Source organism: Orycteropus afer, unplaced genomic scaffold (genome assembly GCF_000298275.1).
Source record: "Orycteropus afer afer isolate SDZICR_OR568_19922 unplaced genomic scaffold, OryAfe1.0 scaffold00036, whole genome shotgun sequence".
Taxonomy (NCBI): Eukaryota; Metazoa; Chordata; class Mammalia; order Tubulidentata; family Orycteropodidae; genus Orycteropus; species Orycteropus afer.
Window position 1 is genome coordinate 15851528 of NW_006921623.1, and position 15609 is coordinate 15867136.

Below are 15609 nucleotides of genomic sequence, written 5' to 3' on the forward strand. Positions count from 1 at the left end.
CGATGATGGGCTCAAGTATAGCAGGGATTGTGGGGCTGGCGCGGGATAGGGCGGTGTTTCGTTCTGCTGTGCATGGGGTCGCTATGAGTCGGAAACAACTCAACGGCACTTAACAACAACAAAACTTCACCAAAGTAGACATTCAGGCAGTCAATAAACACATGAAGAAATGTTTGTGATCACTAGCCATTAGAGAGATGCAAATCAAAAGAACAAAGAGACACCATCTCACTTCAGCATTAATAGCAAAGTTCAACAATACAGAAAGTAACAAATACTGGTGAAGATGTGGAGAAATTGGGACTCACATACACTGCTGGTGGGACTGTAAATGATACAACCACCATGGAAATTGGTATGGTGATTCCTTAAAAAGTTGGAAATAGAAATACCATTTGATCCAACAATCCCATCCCTAGGTGTATATCCTAAAGAAGTGAGAAGCAAGACAAGAATAGATATATGCACACCCATGTTCATTGCAGCATTATTCACAATAGCAAAGAGATGGACACAATCTAAGTGCCCATCAACTAAGGAATGGGTAAACAAACTGTAGTACAAACACACAATGGAATACTATGCAACCCTAAAGAATATTGTAGAATCTACAAAACACTGCATAACGCAGATGAACTTGGAGGACATTATGTTGAGTGAAATAAGTCAATCACAGAAAGACAAATATTATATCAGTCCACTATTATAAAAGTCAAGGAAACTTTTATACATAGAAAGAAACTTTCTTTGTTGGTTACCAGGGGTAGGAAGGGAAGGAGGCTAAATTTCTGGATAGGTTGAAAAAAAATTATGTATATATGTAGAAACCAAAAATTATTAGTGGTTACTAGGAGTAGGAGGGAGGAAAGAGGAAGCTTTTGTTTTCAGGGCATTGAGTTTATGATAATAGTGGTAGAGTATTTTGGAAAAGATAGCAATAATGGCGGCACAACATTAATAGTGTCACCAATGTTCCTGAGCTGTAAATGGGGAAGTTGTTATGTTAGCTAATGTCTTGTTGTGCATGTTTTCATCACAATAAAAGTAAAAAAAAAAAAAAAGTCAGGATCATATTCTTCTCATTTACTCCATTCCAGCCACTTTGGCATCCTTATTTTTCCTTAGCTGGGAATTTGTTCATGCTGTTTATTCAGCCAGAATTCTCTTCTCTCAGATATTTACATTGTTTGAGAATATCATTCACATTGTGACTTGATTGTCATCTCCTTTTGAGTGATAATTTTCCTAATTTGGAATTGTTTCTTGCTTGTCCCCTCACCAGATACTCCCTACCTCCCTTCCCTGCTTTATTTTTCTCCATAATGCTTTCCCCCTCTAACATATAAGTTACTGATTTATTTGCTCATTTTCTATTTACTGCCACTGGTATTAACGCTTCATGAGAGTAATGGTTTGTGTCTGTTTAGTTCACGGCTGTGGCTCCCATAATATTATTTTGCATAGAGTAGGTGATCAATAAATATGTATTGAATAAAATTTTCTTTACCTGGAGATTTTGCTTGCAAATGTATAATCAGACCAAACCATGTAACATTTCTCTGAAAGTGTGAAGTGCAAAGCAAGTGTCTTTAGGATCCTACATAGTGGCAGAGATGAAGGCCCCATTTCTGAAAGAGCAGACCACAATGCTCTCAAGACAATTTCAGGTCATTTCACAGTAATTTGTTTCTTTAAATTAGATCATGCCATTATCTTCTACTCCAATCACTGAAGGTCAAAATCTTCAGTTCTGTTTTTAGCTCTGGACATTTTAAATTAGTGGTTCTTGTCTGGCCTTGGGGCATATTTGCTGCAACAGCAGAAAAAAGCAGATACAAGTAAGTTGGTTTCACTTATTCTTCTTTTAGACTTGACTCAAATCCTACTGCTTTTGGGCGACTTTTCTTGAACCTATCTTTCCCCCACAAATAACTTAGAAATTGTTCCCTCCTTTCTAACACCCCAAAAATATTTCTATCACAGCCCCTGAATATGTTATCATACTTATTTTTTTTAACCTGTCTCATTACTTAGAATGTAAGTCCTGAGCCTTGTATGTATTCATAAACCTGAGGCCTAGATAGAGTCTGGTGCATAGCAGACTCTCAGAAAATATTGTCAAATGAATGAATATGAGTGAGGGCCACAATCATGTAGAGAATCCCAGTGAGGTTAACTGGAGAGGTCATAGCAGGTATTAACCTCATTACCATCATCATCATCATCATCATCTTCACATAATTATTGACCTGTTTGAGGCAGCTATTGTTCTGGGTGATGGTCTCTCTACGTAAGGACTTTAACAGTCAAATAGAATAATAATTATGACCTTAAAAAGATAAATAACGATAAAAGGGAGCATAGAATGAATGCCCAGGAAGTTGGACAGACAAAAGAGCAGCAGAGGTTCAAACTAGTGTAGTCAAGGAGGCATATTTGGAAGGTATGAGTATAAAAGACAAAATGATGGAGTTACTTGTACCAAAGAGGAAGTTCATCTTGGGCAGTTTGACCAGAACAAATCCTGAGAAACACAGACTACATATTTCTCTTCTTTGGTGAGACATACAGGAAATTAAGCCACTGAAGGATAAATTGTAGATATTTTTGGTAGAGTCAGATTTTCTATTTTCAAAGAACATGAGTGAAAAGTGATGGAAAGTGGTAGAATCAAAAGAACCAAAGTTCCAGTTGAAGCTCTTCCACACTTGAGATTCTGATCATGAGAACATTCCTCCTTTCTTTGAGAACAGCTTCTTTGTCTGTGAAATGGAGAACTAGGCACACCTTCACATATTGAATAAATGTGCATGGTAAGTAAAGTAGATCATGTGAATGCTTTAAAAATTATGAGTGTAATTTACCTGTACAGGGTTGTTTTGAAGATTACATAGAATTATTTTGTTATTTTTAACCTAAATTATCCTTCTATTACAGACAAGATATTTACTAGAAAAAAAGTGAGCTGTTGTTGTGCTTGTTGTTGTTGTGAGTTGCTGTCAAGTCGGTTCTGACTCACTTTACCCCAGGTGTACAGAGCAACATTGGTCCAAAGGGTTTTCAAGGCTGTGACCCTTCAGAAGCAGATCTCCAAGCCTTTCTTCCAAGGCACCCATGGGTGGATTCGAACCACCAACCTTTCAGCTAGTAGTCAAGCACATACTTGTTTGTACTGCCCAGGTACCCAATGAGCTACCTACATTTCTGTAAATCCTATCTACTTGTTAAGTGTTACTTGGCTTACATGATATAACCAAGACGGATGCTTTTATAGTGTTAATGGGATGATACAAAGATAGCTAAGGTTGTCAGAAGGGACACCATTCCCTGGAGAAGGATAACATGCTTGGTAAAAAGGAGGGTCAACAAAAAAGGGGAAGGCCCTCAAAGAAATGGATTGACACAGTGGCTGCAACGATGGGCTCAGGTATAGCAAGGATTGTGTGGCCCAGGCCCACGCAGTGATTTGTTCTGTTGTACATAGGATAGCTATGAGTCAGAGCCGACTGGACAGCACCTAACAAAACAACAACGTTGCACGTTAAGGAGCTCTGGTGATGCAGTCCCCAAGGCGTTTGACTGCTAACCAGCAGGTTGGTAGTTCAAACCCACTAGCCACTCCGGAAGGAAAATCAGGCAATTGACCTCCATAAAGATTTACTGCTTCGGAAGCTCGTTGGGGGGTCGCTATGAGTCTGAATCAACTCAATGGCAGTAGGTTTGGTTTTGGTTTTTGGCATTGCATTCTAGGCATATTTTTAAGCACTTCACATGAGTCACTTAATTTAATCCTCACAACATATTATTATTCTCCCTGTTTCACAGGTGCAGAAACTGGGGTACAAATGGTATAAGCCTAGTATCCTGGTCCATCCTGTGAAAGCATAGAAGGTCATTATCCACTTAGTGCCTCATATGAATCAACTGATTTATTATTCTACCTCACCATGGTCAATCCTCTCTGCCCTGTTGTTGTTGTTGTTATTTGCCATGGAGTCCGCCCCGACTCCTAGCGACCCCTCCTTGGGTTTCCGAGGCAGTTATCACTACGGAAGTAGGATTGCCCAACCTTCCTTCCGAGGAGTGGCTGGTGGGTTTGAACCGCCAGCCTCCTGGTTAGCAGTCAAGTGCCTTACGCTGCTCTAGAAGGTGCTAAATAAAGTGTTACTATAATTCCTTTTGCTGAAACAGATTATCTTGTTTTGGGAAAAACCTCTTGTGAAGTCAGAGGAAGGAAAGTCCATAGGCTCAGGCATTAAAAAACTTAAAAAGAAAAATGATAAATTTCGTAAGACAAGAGCTGAAACCTGGAATTTCTGAATATTTATTGTGCAATATTATTTGAAATAGTGATTAAAAGTGAAATAAGACATTGTGATTGGTCTCTAAATGTTTCTCTCCTTCTCATGTTTATTAGACCTGGCAGAGAAAGGAAGTCCCTAGATGGAGAAAATGATTTACACTTTACTTACCTAAAAGTTGTTGGTATGAATCCACCTAGAAGTACCATGAAAGAAAGCCCTGGCAATCTGCTTCAGTAACTACTGCTGCCAAGAAAACTCTATGGAGCAGTTCTACTCTGTAACACATGGAGTAACCAGGAGTCAGAATCAATTAGAAAGCAATGGATTTGTTTCGGGGTTTTCTAAGAAGGGAATCGACATTGATGTTTGGCAAATTCCTAAAATTCCAGGAAACTGAGTTTGTGAGCAAGATGACATCAGATGTGGCTGTCATGAAGTTTGACCATTTCTTTTCATGAGTGTTCTGACAGCAGGAGTTATGATCCCTATGCCCCTCACTTAAACAAGAAAATAATTCTGACTTGCAACTAATGGAACAAACATTTAAAACAACATTGACTCATTGATATGAACTTCACCTTGGTGGATTCTTGAAGTTTCTCTAAGCATTCCTATTCTTCACTGCACAAAAGTTTTGAATTCTACAGTGGCCCTCAGGATTGGGAAGAAAATCAGAGGCTGGTGCTCTGCTATTGAGATGACATGAAGAGCTCTTAGTGCTGACGCTGACAACTCTAAGATAGTTCTTTCTTAGCATCAATCTTATTGTTTCTACAAACCTATCCTTCAAAATGGCTGTGGTCATATATTCATTAGTCAATCTAAGTACATAATATGCTCAAAAATCAAGAAAAGTAAAGCATAGACAGCTGTCATTGCAAAAGTGATTGTTATCACAGGTGGCATCTAAAGTAACGGGAGGTTATAATTATGAACATGTCACAAAACTGAAAAGGCCAAATAATTCAATATTTCTTTATAGGTTGTTTTAATATCTCATTATTTTCAAATTCAGAGCCAGGGTTAACTTCTGTGATAAAGATACCACTTTAGGGCAAAAGTGAGTGTGTCACAACATTTAAGCTTGGCACATACCAAGCTTGTGTTTATGTAGACATGAAACATGTACATGAAGTGATTGGATAATATATTGAAGTCATTAATGACGAATGCTGGAAGGAAAGCAGAGTCATGAGTAGTAAAAGGAGAGATTAGATTAGAGATATGTTTTAGGAACAGAAACAGAGTGAACAAAAGAAAGTCAAGTATGACTCTGAGATCTGCACTCTGGGTAAATGTTTAGATGATAATGCTATTTAGTGAAACAGAAAATAGAAAAAGAGGAGCTATTTGGGGGATTAGGCAACAAGTTTAGTTTGGGATATAGGAAAAGGAAAAGTTGAAAGGAAAAATCTAATAGGGGATTTAAAACAGAGGATCAAAAGCAGCACTGTCTAATATAGTTGTCACTAGCCACATGTGACTATTGAAATTTCATTTTAAAGTAGTTAAACCTAAATAAAGTTAGTGATTCAATTAATCACACTAGCCATATTTCAAGTGTTCCATAGTCACATGTGGCTAATGGCAGAAAAACATTTCCCTCATTATTCAAAGTTACATTAGACACCATTGGTCTGGAGCTCAGAAGACAGGGAAAGACTACAGGTGAAGATTTGGGAGTTAGTTGAGCATTTTGAAGATAATTGACTTAATTAATGAGGACGAAATGTCCCGGGAAGAATTTGTGAGATATAGTAAAGAGTCTAGAAAAAATCTGAGAAACCCTACCATTAAGGAATAGATAGAAACAGGAATCCACAGAAAATAATTCAGAAGCTAGTGATTAGAGAGGATTGAAAAAGAAAAGAAACAAAACATTCATTCCTAGGACATACATAACACAAGAGAGAGTCATGAGGAGGACTAAATAACTTTAGATATCACATAGGAGAGGACACAGAAGAAGTCATTGGATTTGTCACGGGTAGTTTATGACTGACATTTCCAGAATATTTCTAATATCAAGGTGGTAACTTAGCAATATAGGATGGAGAGAAAAATAGTGAGGAAATGATTCACAAAGAATAGTGTTCCTTTTCAAAAAAATTTCATAGAAAAAGAGGAGGGGGAGAGAACACAATAACTTATGTGAAAAGCAAGATCAAATGAGAATGTTTTCTAAGAATATGGAAGGCTATTGTAGACTGAAGGAAAGAAGCAGTGAAGAGAAGAAGTTGAAAATATCAGAGAGATGGGATAAATGATGGATGAATGCCTGGAGGAAGTGATAGGAATTTGGATCTAAAGCACAGCTGGACAAGTTAACCTTGAAAAGGAAAAGGAACAATTCTCTTTGAGGTTGAGACCTGAAAGTTTGAAGGTGGAGGGGAAGAAAGTTCATGACTGAGATGACTTGAATTTTTGCTGCATTTACTAAATATCCTTGCCCGATGACTGAAATTTATGCAGGACAATAAAGTGCCTTTCGTTGTCCATTTAACAAGGTTTGACAGTCCAGCGGGGAGCCATCAGCTCTCTAACAATGGGCATAAATTTTGAGGACATCTCATTAACACCTGAAAGCCATTGATCTCTCTGTCCACTAGCAAAGACACAGCCTCATTAACATTTCACAGCTTCTGCTATCAGAGAATCAAGGAGCATCAAACCCAAAGAATCCATTGCTGTCCAGTCAATTCTGACCCATATTGATCCTCTAAGACAGAGTAGAACTGCCCTTCAGGGTTTCCAAGGCTGAAAATCTCAGACTACTACATCTTCCTCCTGCCAAGCAGCTGTTGTGTTTGAACCTTCAACAACTCAGCTTGTTGTTGTTGTTATGTGCCGTCGAGTCGGCCCCGACTCATAGCGACCCCTCCTTGGGTTTCCGAGACAGTATCACTACGGAAGTAAATTGCCCCATCTTCCTTCCGAGGAGTGGTTGGTAGGTTTGAACCGCCAGTCTCCTGGTTAGCAGTCAAATGCCTTAGGCACTATGCTACCAGAGCTCCCAACAACTCAGCTAGGCAACTCAGCAGTGCCTCCAGTGCTCCTCTCAAGAAGTACAGACTAAGGAGAAAGCTAAAGCTCCACAAATAGAGAAAAATAAATATTAAGTGAAACCAAACACTCAATTAGAGATACTATGCAAGTGTGTGTGGATTGTGGCTATCAAGAAATCCTCCAGATGTAACAGCTGATTGATTACAAATGATGAGCATAACTAGCTTTTCTTAATGTGTAGAGAGGTTAAATAAGGAAAAAGAATCACTAAATTACTCATGAGAAAATAGTCAGCAGAAAGTGCTAACCTCTCTGGCAATAATGCTAAGTTCATCCTGGAAATCCAAGTCATTATCTTCTTCATTATCTTAAAGTTGGTTTCCACCTCTGTCACTCTAACTGATACTAAAGTCCCAATTTGACTTGCCAATGGTCAATTTCAGTAGCCTTTTCTCATTTTTCTTGGCTTTTTTTTTTGCAACCCTTTGTTGTTGTTGTTGTTGTTGTTGTTGTTGTTATGTGCCATAGAGTTGGCCCTGACTCATAGTGACCTCTCCTTAGGTTGCCGAGGCAGTATCACTATAGAAGTAGATTGCCCAACCTTCCCCTAGATACCATTAAATTCCTATTTTTAAAAATTTGTCCCTTGGTTTCTATTTTCTAATAGTTATGTTTTTCCTCTTTTTTTGCAATTGTGACCATTTTCCAAGGCTCAGGCTATTCCTTTGTGTCTTTTTCTCAAACTTATGTTCAAGCCAAAGTATGAAATGGGAGCAGGGAGTAGACAGGGTGACTTAACACTGATGAGCTTAGAGCAAAAGTAGAAATAAACTGAAATATTCAGGAAGAACAACATGGGACCAGATAGACAATATAACGAAGCATTTCATTGTTACCTATTTCTTTGAAAGGCAAGATAGTAATTATTTTCAGCTTTGTAGGTTAGTTTCTGTTGCAACTATTTGGCTCTACCATTGTAGCAAGAAAGCAGTCATAGGCAACATATACACAAATGAGCACGGCAGTTTCAATAATACTTTACTTATAAAAATAGGCAGCAAATTGTTGGCCGTAGTTTTCTGATATATGAAACCAATGGAGACTAAATGAGGAGGAAAAATTATAGCCAAGGCATAAGGCCTACAGGCTGGGTCCATAAGTGTATCAGGTGAAACATGACTCAGATTAGCAAGTAGAACTGGAAAGATTTCCTAAGAATCTGCTGGGTAGCTAGGGCTGAGACTTCTTTCATATGTGAAAAGAGTTGAAAGAGGTACCCAGTTGGCTAAGAACATTTTTCTTGGAGAAATGCATCTACTGCAACAGCTTTAGCTTTGGGTAGCTCAGAATTTATGTGTCAAGGTACAATGAAGTCACACTGGGATGCTCACGATCATGTGACTGTATAGAAATTAATCCACTCTTCTGAGTTTCAGTTGCTTAACATATAACCAGGAACACTGGTGGCATAGTGGTTAAAGCATTGTGCTGCTAACCAAAAAGTCAGCAGTTTGAACCCACCAGTCACTCCGCAAGAGAAATCAGGTAGTCTGCTTCCATAAAAACTTACAGCCTTGAAAACCCTATGGGGGAGTTCTACTCTGTCCTATATAGTTGCTATGAGTCAGAATCAGCTGGACGGGAGTGGAGCTGGTTTTGGTTTGGAATAAATAACCAAGACCTCTTGAAAGAGACTTTAAGGAGTTGAGATGAGCCAAAGTGAGCAAAGTTTCCAGCACAATGGCTACTACATCGTAAGTGCTTGGTAAATGGTGCTTGTCTTTCCGTTTTATAATGTGAATAAAAATGAAAGAAGAGAAGAATTTAAGAAACCCCTTTGGGAACTGCAAAGGAGCATGCAGTTACCATTCTTATCTGTATGCTAAGCCTAACCTGTCTCCTAACCTCCAGGACCTTGTCTCAGTACATTATCATATCCTCTAGTTTTACTTTACTCCAATCCAGCCTTGAGAATCAGTTGCGATGAGCCTTGTCCTCATGATATATTTTCAAATATTGTTGTTGAACAGAACAAATTGAATGTTATTATCCTTTCAAAATCTTCAAGAACTTTTCATTGCTTGGTAATAAAGTTCAAATTCGGTAGCCATCACTCAGGCCTTCAACATTGGGATCTTGTTCTTGGTAAATTTAGAGACTGAAGTTTGTGCTGGCATTTCCAGACAACCCAAGTGTCATCTTAATTATATTGTTGTTGTTGTCAGATGTGATGGAGCAGGCTCTGACTCATAGTGACCCCATGTACAAGAGAACGAAACACTGCTCTGTCCTGCATCAGCAGCACAATCCTTGCCATACTTGAGCCCATTGTTGCAGCCACTGTGTCAATCCAACTCATTGATGGCCTTCTTCTTTTTCACTGACCCTCCACTTTACCAAACATGATATACTTCTCCAGGGAATGGTCCCTTATGACAACATGACCAAAGTAGGTGAGATGAAATCTGGCCATTCTCGCTTCCAAGGAGCATTCTAGCTGTATTTCTTCCAGGGCAGATTTGTTAGTTCTTCTGGCAGTCCATGGTACTTTTGATATTTATTCTCCATCACCACAGCTCAAAAGCATCAGCTCTTCTTTGGTCTTCTTTATTCATTGTCTGGCTTTCACATGCGTATGAGACAATTGAAAACACCATGGCTTGTGGTAGGTGCACTTTAGTCTTCAAAGAGCTATCTTTGCTCTCCAGCACTTTAAAGAGGTCTTTTGCAGCAGATTTTCCCACTGCAGTGCATCATTTGATTTCTTGACTGCTGCTTCCATTGTTGTTGACTACAGAGACCCTGTTCTCTCCTGTCCACGATCAGTCTGTAGTCTCTCTCACTATTCTCGACAGGATGGGCCTGGGAATATGGTTTCCCAAACACATTACAAGCACATATCACTGTACATCTCCTTTCTCCTCCCCATCCCTGAGTCTAATGGTTCTGAGCTCAAGTTCTAGAGTGAGTTGTTATTGTTAGCTGCTGTCAAATTGAGCCTTGCCTAATGGAGACTCCAGGAGCTCTGGTGGCCTAGTGTCTAAGGTGTTTGACTGCTAACCAGAAGGCTGGCAGTTCAAATCCACCAGCCACTCCTCGGAAGGAAGGTTGGGCAATCTACTGCTGTAGTGATACCTCCTCAGAAACCCAAGGAGGGGTCGCTATGAGTCGGATCTGACTCAATGGCAGTGCATTTGGTTTTTGGCTTAATGGAGACTCCATTCACAACAGAATGAGATGCTGCCTGGTCCTGTGCCATCCCCATGGCTGATTACCAATCAGACTGTTGTGATCAATTGGGTTTTCATTGACTGATTTTCAGAAGTAAATCACCAGACCTTTCTTCCTAGTCTGTCTTAGTCTGGAATCTCCACTGAAATTTATTCAGCATCATAGCAACATGCAAGCCTCCACAAACAGACCATGTGGCTGCAAGTGAGGTACATTGGTTTAGTGGTAGAATTCTCTTACCTGGTTCAATTCCTGGCCCATGCATTTCGAGTGAATTAGCTAATGTTAAATCCTAGACATGACACTTATTATCTGGGTTACCTTGATTATTTTCTTATTTTTTTTTTATGTCAATTCCCTCATCTGTACATGAATATAGATAATAATAGGGCTGTTGTGAAGATTATGTGAGATAACTAATAAAAAATCCTTAGAAGTGTACCTTGCCCATAAAATGCCTAAATGCTAGCTATTACATTAGATCAAATTAAGTGAAGTCTTCTGTTTTCTGACTTCTGCTGGTATTATGGCAGAATTCAGGGAAAGGTTAAAAGGAAATACTGCAGTAATGTTAAGTGAGATACAGCAAAGTACTTGAAAAAAATCAAATACTGTCAGACAAAAATACTGTTATAATACTATCAGCCAAAAATATTTTAAAATACAAACTATTAGTGTTTTGATCCAGGCTTTCTCTAAACATAAGCACTTACATAACCTTTGAAACATACATACACACACACACACACACACACACACACACACATATATATATATATATATATATTTAATTAGATAGCTTATGTTTGATAACATTTTCTTTCCCATTTTTCCTAAGTTAATAAATATCCTAAGTTAATTTAAAAACCATGAGTTGTTAAATGTCACATAATATTCCTATGTATTAATGGACCACAATGTGTTTTATCATCCTTCTGTTACCACTTAATTTTAGAAAATATCCTAACTGTAATTGCAAGCACTACGATTTTTTAAAAAGAACGGCAAACAGTTTTTTAAAACTACTTCTGCTTCCCCTAAATATAAAAATCATTGCCACTGCAATTATTTCTAAGCCTTGTAATCAAAACTGTGAAAAGACAATGAAAGCCAAAATGCCTTTGTATGTCATTCTCTCCTTCATTGCCTGCTAAGACTTTGAAGTTGCAGCTTTCTTCCCTCCTCTGACAGGCATTATGCAAGCTAAGTTAAACTCTGAGTCCAGAGCTGTGTGTGGAATGAGCTTTGGAAAGTAAAATGTCAAATATCTCTGTGGCATGTCTTTGTTATCGACAGGGCTGTGCAAAAATCATGTAAAACTTGGTTAACTGCAAATATTTCTCATCACAGCTTCATGTCAACACAAACCTTTAATTTTAGCCTTGCTAATCACTCAGTTATGCCAAGAGATTTGGAGGACAGCTACCTGGCCAACTGACTGGAAGAGATCCATATTTGTGCCCATTCCAAAGAAAGGTGATCCCACAGAATGTAGAAATTATAGAACAATATCACTAATATCACATGCAAGTAAGATATTACTGAAGATAATTCAGAAACGTTTGCAGCAGTATATTGACAGAGAACTTCCAGAGGTTCAAGCCAGATTCAGAAGAGGACGTGGAACAAGGGATATCATAGCTGTTGTCAGATGGATCTTGGCTCAAGGCAAAGAATACCAGAAAGAGGTTTACTTGTGTTTTATTGACTATGCAAAGGCATTTGATTGTGTGGATCATGACAAATGATGGATAACATTGAGAAGAATGGGAATCCCTGAGCACTTGATTGTACTCATGAGGAATCTGTACCTTGACCAGGAGGCTGTCGTTCGAACACAACAAGGGGACACTACATGGTTTAAAATCAAGAAGGGAGTGCGTCAGGGTTGTATTCTTTCTCCACACTTATTCAATCTATATGCTGAGCAAATAATCCGAGAAGCTGGACTATATGAAGAAAAACGTGGTATCAGGATTGGAGGAAGAATCATTAACAACCTGAGATATGCAGACGATACAACTTTGCTTGCTGAAAGTGAGGATGACTTAAGGCACCTACTGATGAAGGTTGAAGAATACAGTCTGCAGTATGGATTACATCTCAACATAAAGAAAACAAAAATCCTCACAACTGGACCAATGAGCAGCATCACAATCAATGGAGAGAAGATTGAGGTTGTCAAGGAATTCACATTGCTTGGTTCTACAATCGATGCCAACGGAAGCAGCAGTCAGGACATTAGACGACGTGTAGCATTGGGAAAGTCAACTGCGAAGGAACTGTTTCAAGTGCTGAGGAGCAAGGATATCTCCTTGAGGACTAAGGTGCGCCTGACACAAGCCATGATATTTCCAATCACCTTGTATGCATGTGAGAGCTGGACAATGAATAGGGAAGACCGAAGAAGAGTTGATGCTTTTGAGTTGTGGTGCTGGCGAAGAATGCTGAAAGTACCATGGACTGCTAAAAGAACTAACAGATCTGTCCTGGAGGAAGTGCAGCCAGAATGCTCCTTGGAAGCAAGAATGGCCAGACTTCGTCTCACCTATTTTGGTCATGTTGTAAGAAGGGACCATTCCCTGGAGAAGGATGTCATGCTTGGTAGGGTGGAGGATCGACGAAAGAGGGGGAGGCCTTCAACGAGATGGATTGATACAGTGGCTGCGATGATGGGCTCGAGTATAGCAGGGATTGTGGGGCTGGTGCGGGATCGGGCAGTGTTTCGTTCTGCTGTGCATGGGGTCGCTATGAGTCGGAAACGACTCGACGGCACTTAACAACAACAATGACTTAGAGCTCTGGTAGCATAGTGCCTAAGGCACTTGACTGCTAACCAGAAGGCTGGCGGTTCAAACCCACCAGCCACTCCTCGGAAGGAAGGTTGGGCAATCCTACTTCCGTAGTGATACTGCCTTGGAAACCCAAGGAGGGGTCGCTATGAGTCGGGGCCGACTCGATGGCAAATAACAACAACAACAACAATGACTTAGAGAAGGAATTCTGGTGTCCAATGGTTAAACACTAAACTGTGAACCAAAAGACTGGCAGTTCATATCCACCCATCAGCAACTCAGGAGAAAGATCCAGTGATTTGTTCCTGCAAAGATTATAGCCTAGAAAAGCCTATGGAGCAGCTGTGCTCCATCACATGGGTTTGCTATGAGTCAAAACTGACTCAATCATACTTAGTGACTATGACTCAGAGAACATATACTTGGTGCCTATCTCATTTGTCCCCTCTACAAAAAATATATTTGTGAGGTTTTGGGTGCAGTCAAAGGAGCCTTGGTTGTTAAAGTGAATTGCTGCTAACTGAAAGGTTGCTGGTCCAAACCCACTAAACAGTCTGTGGGAGAAAGCTGTTGCAATCCGCTTCCCTAAAGATTTACAGCCTTGGGAACCCTGTGGGACAATTCTCTGTCCTGTAGTGTCACTATGAGTTGGAATAGACTCCATGACAATGGCTTTGTTTGGATTGATTTGGTTTGGAAGCAGGTAAGTTCACTTGATTTGAAAAACTCACTAGGTTTAATTTTATTCCATTTTAACAAATATTGCTGAGTATCTCCTACTTGCCAAGCAGTGGGCTGGGTGCTATGACAAGGAGGGAGAAAATACAAAGATAAATTACAGAGGTCTCTCTGACCTTGAAGAGTTTAAAATCTACTAGAAAGTGACTTCCAGTAAGATGAAAGAATAGACAGACAAGCTACACAGACCCTTTTCAACAAAGAAAAGAGAAACCAATTGATACAGATACAGAAGATAATCCTGGAGCCTGAGCTTTAAAAGAATAATACAGAAGTGGATTAAATACCAAATAGCAGAAGAACCTGAATGAAAACAGTAAATAAGGAGACAAATGGAGCTGTGGACTGTCAGCTATCCTGATGGCACAGACAATGTGAATATTTCCAAGTAATGGTAGGACCTGAGAATTAACCTAAAAATCAGTCCTGCTCACCAAGAGCTGCACGGACAACTACACTGGTAGCTGATAACTGAAAAGGGAAACACTGAAAGAGACAAACTGAGCTGTGGACTTTCAGCTGTGCAGAGGGCACAGCCATTTTGACTATTTACAAGCCATGCAGCCATTTTGGATATTTTAAGCAGCAGCCTTCACATTCTGATCCCAGGGACCAAACAATAGGTCTTGCTTGCCGAGGGCAGCTTGGGCAACCACACTGGAGGTTGATGACTGGAAACAGTTGATATTCCCCTTGTTATTCTCATACCCCACACCCTCTTGGTGAATGGAGACGCAGACATTCCACCCACATTCTGGACCAGCAGGAATTCCATCCCAGTCTGTGTGTTCTAATGGAGCTTGGATGCTCTGCCCCCACCCTAAGATTTGGTTTTGTTTTGTCTTGTTTGTGCTTAAATTATTCATTTGTTCTTCCTTTTTATTTTCATTCTTTCTTTTTCCCCGGTTTTTCTTTTCTCTTGTTCTGGTTCCCATCTTTTTTTCTCTCTTGTGGTTCTTCCCATACCTTGTTTTTCTTTTTGTATTTTTCTAATTTTTTCTTTATTATTCTTTTACTTTATATCTTTTCTCTTATCTCCCCCCCCCCAGATATTGTGAGGTTTTTTTAGTCATTTTTTTACTTGTATTTCTTTTATCATTTTAAATATTTCTTTAAATACTTATTCTCATTTATTGTCTTTTCTTTTCTTTCTCCTTTTGGTGATTGTTCCTGTTTGTTTATGCAGTGTGTGTTTTTTGGCCACTTTTTTAATTATTTATTTTTTAAAAATTGTTGTTTTTGTGTAACTGAATGGAACACAGCAATCATGCCCATACGACCTAACCATACTTGCACCTCCTGCATCTCCACCTACTGAGTGAGGGCCACCAGTTGCTTCTGCATCAACTGGCCAACAATACACAACAGTCAACACAAGACCAACTCACCCTTAAATGCTCTTCACAAACAGCTAACAGAGATCTGTATACTCACTTTCATCCTCTATCATACCTACCTGGAGACAGGTGGTGAGTAAATAAGTGCTACCAAATAATGAATAGAGGAGCACAGTACCCTGTTTACTCAGATATATA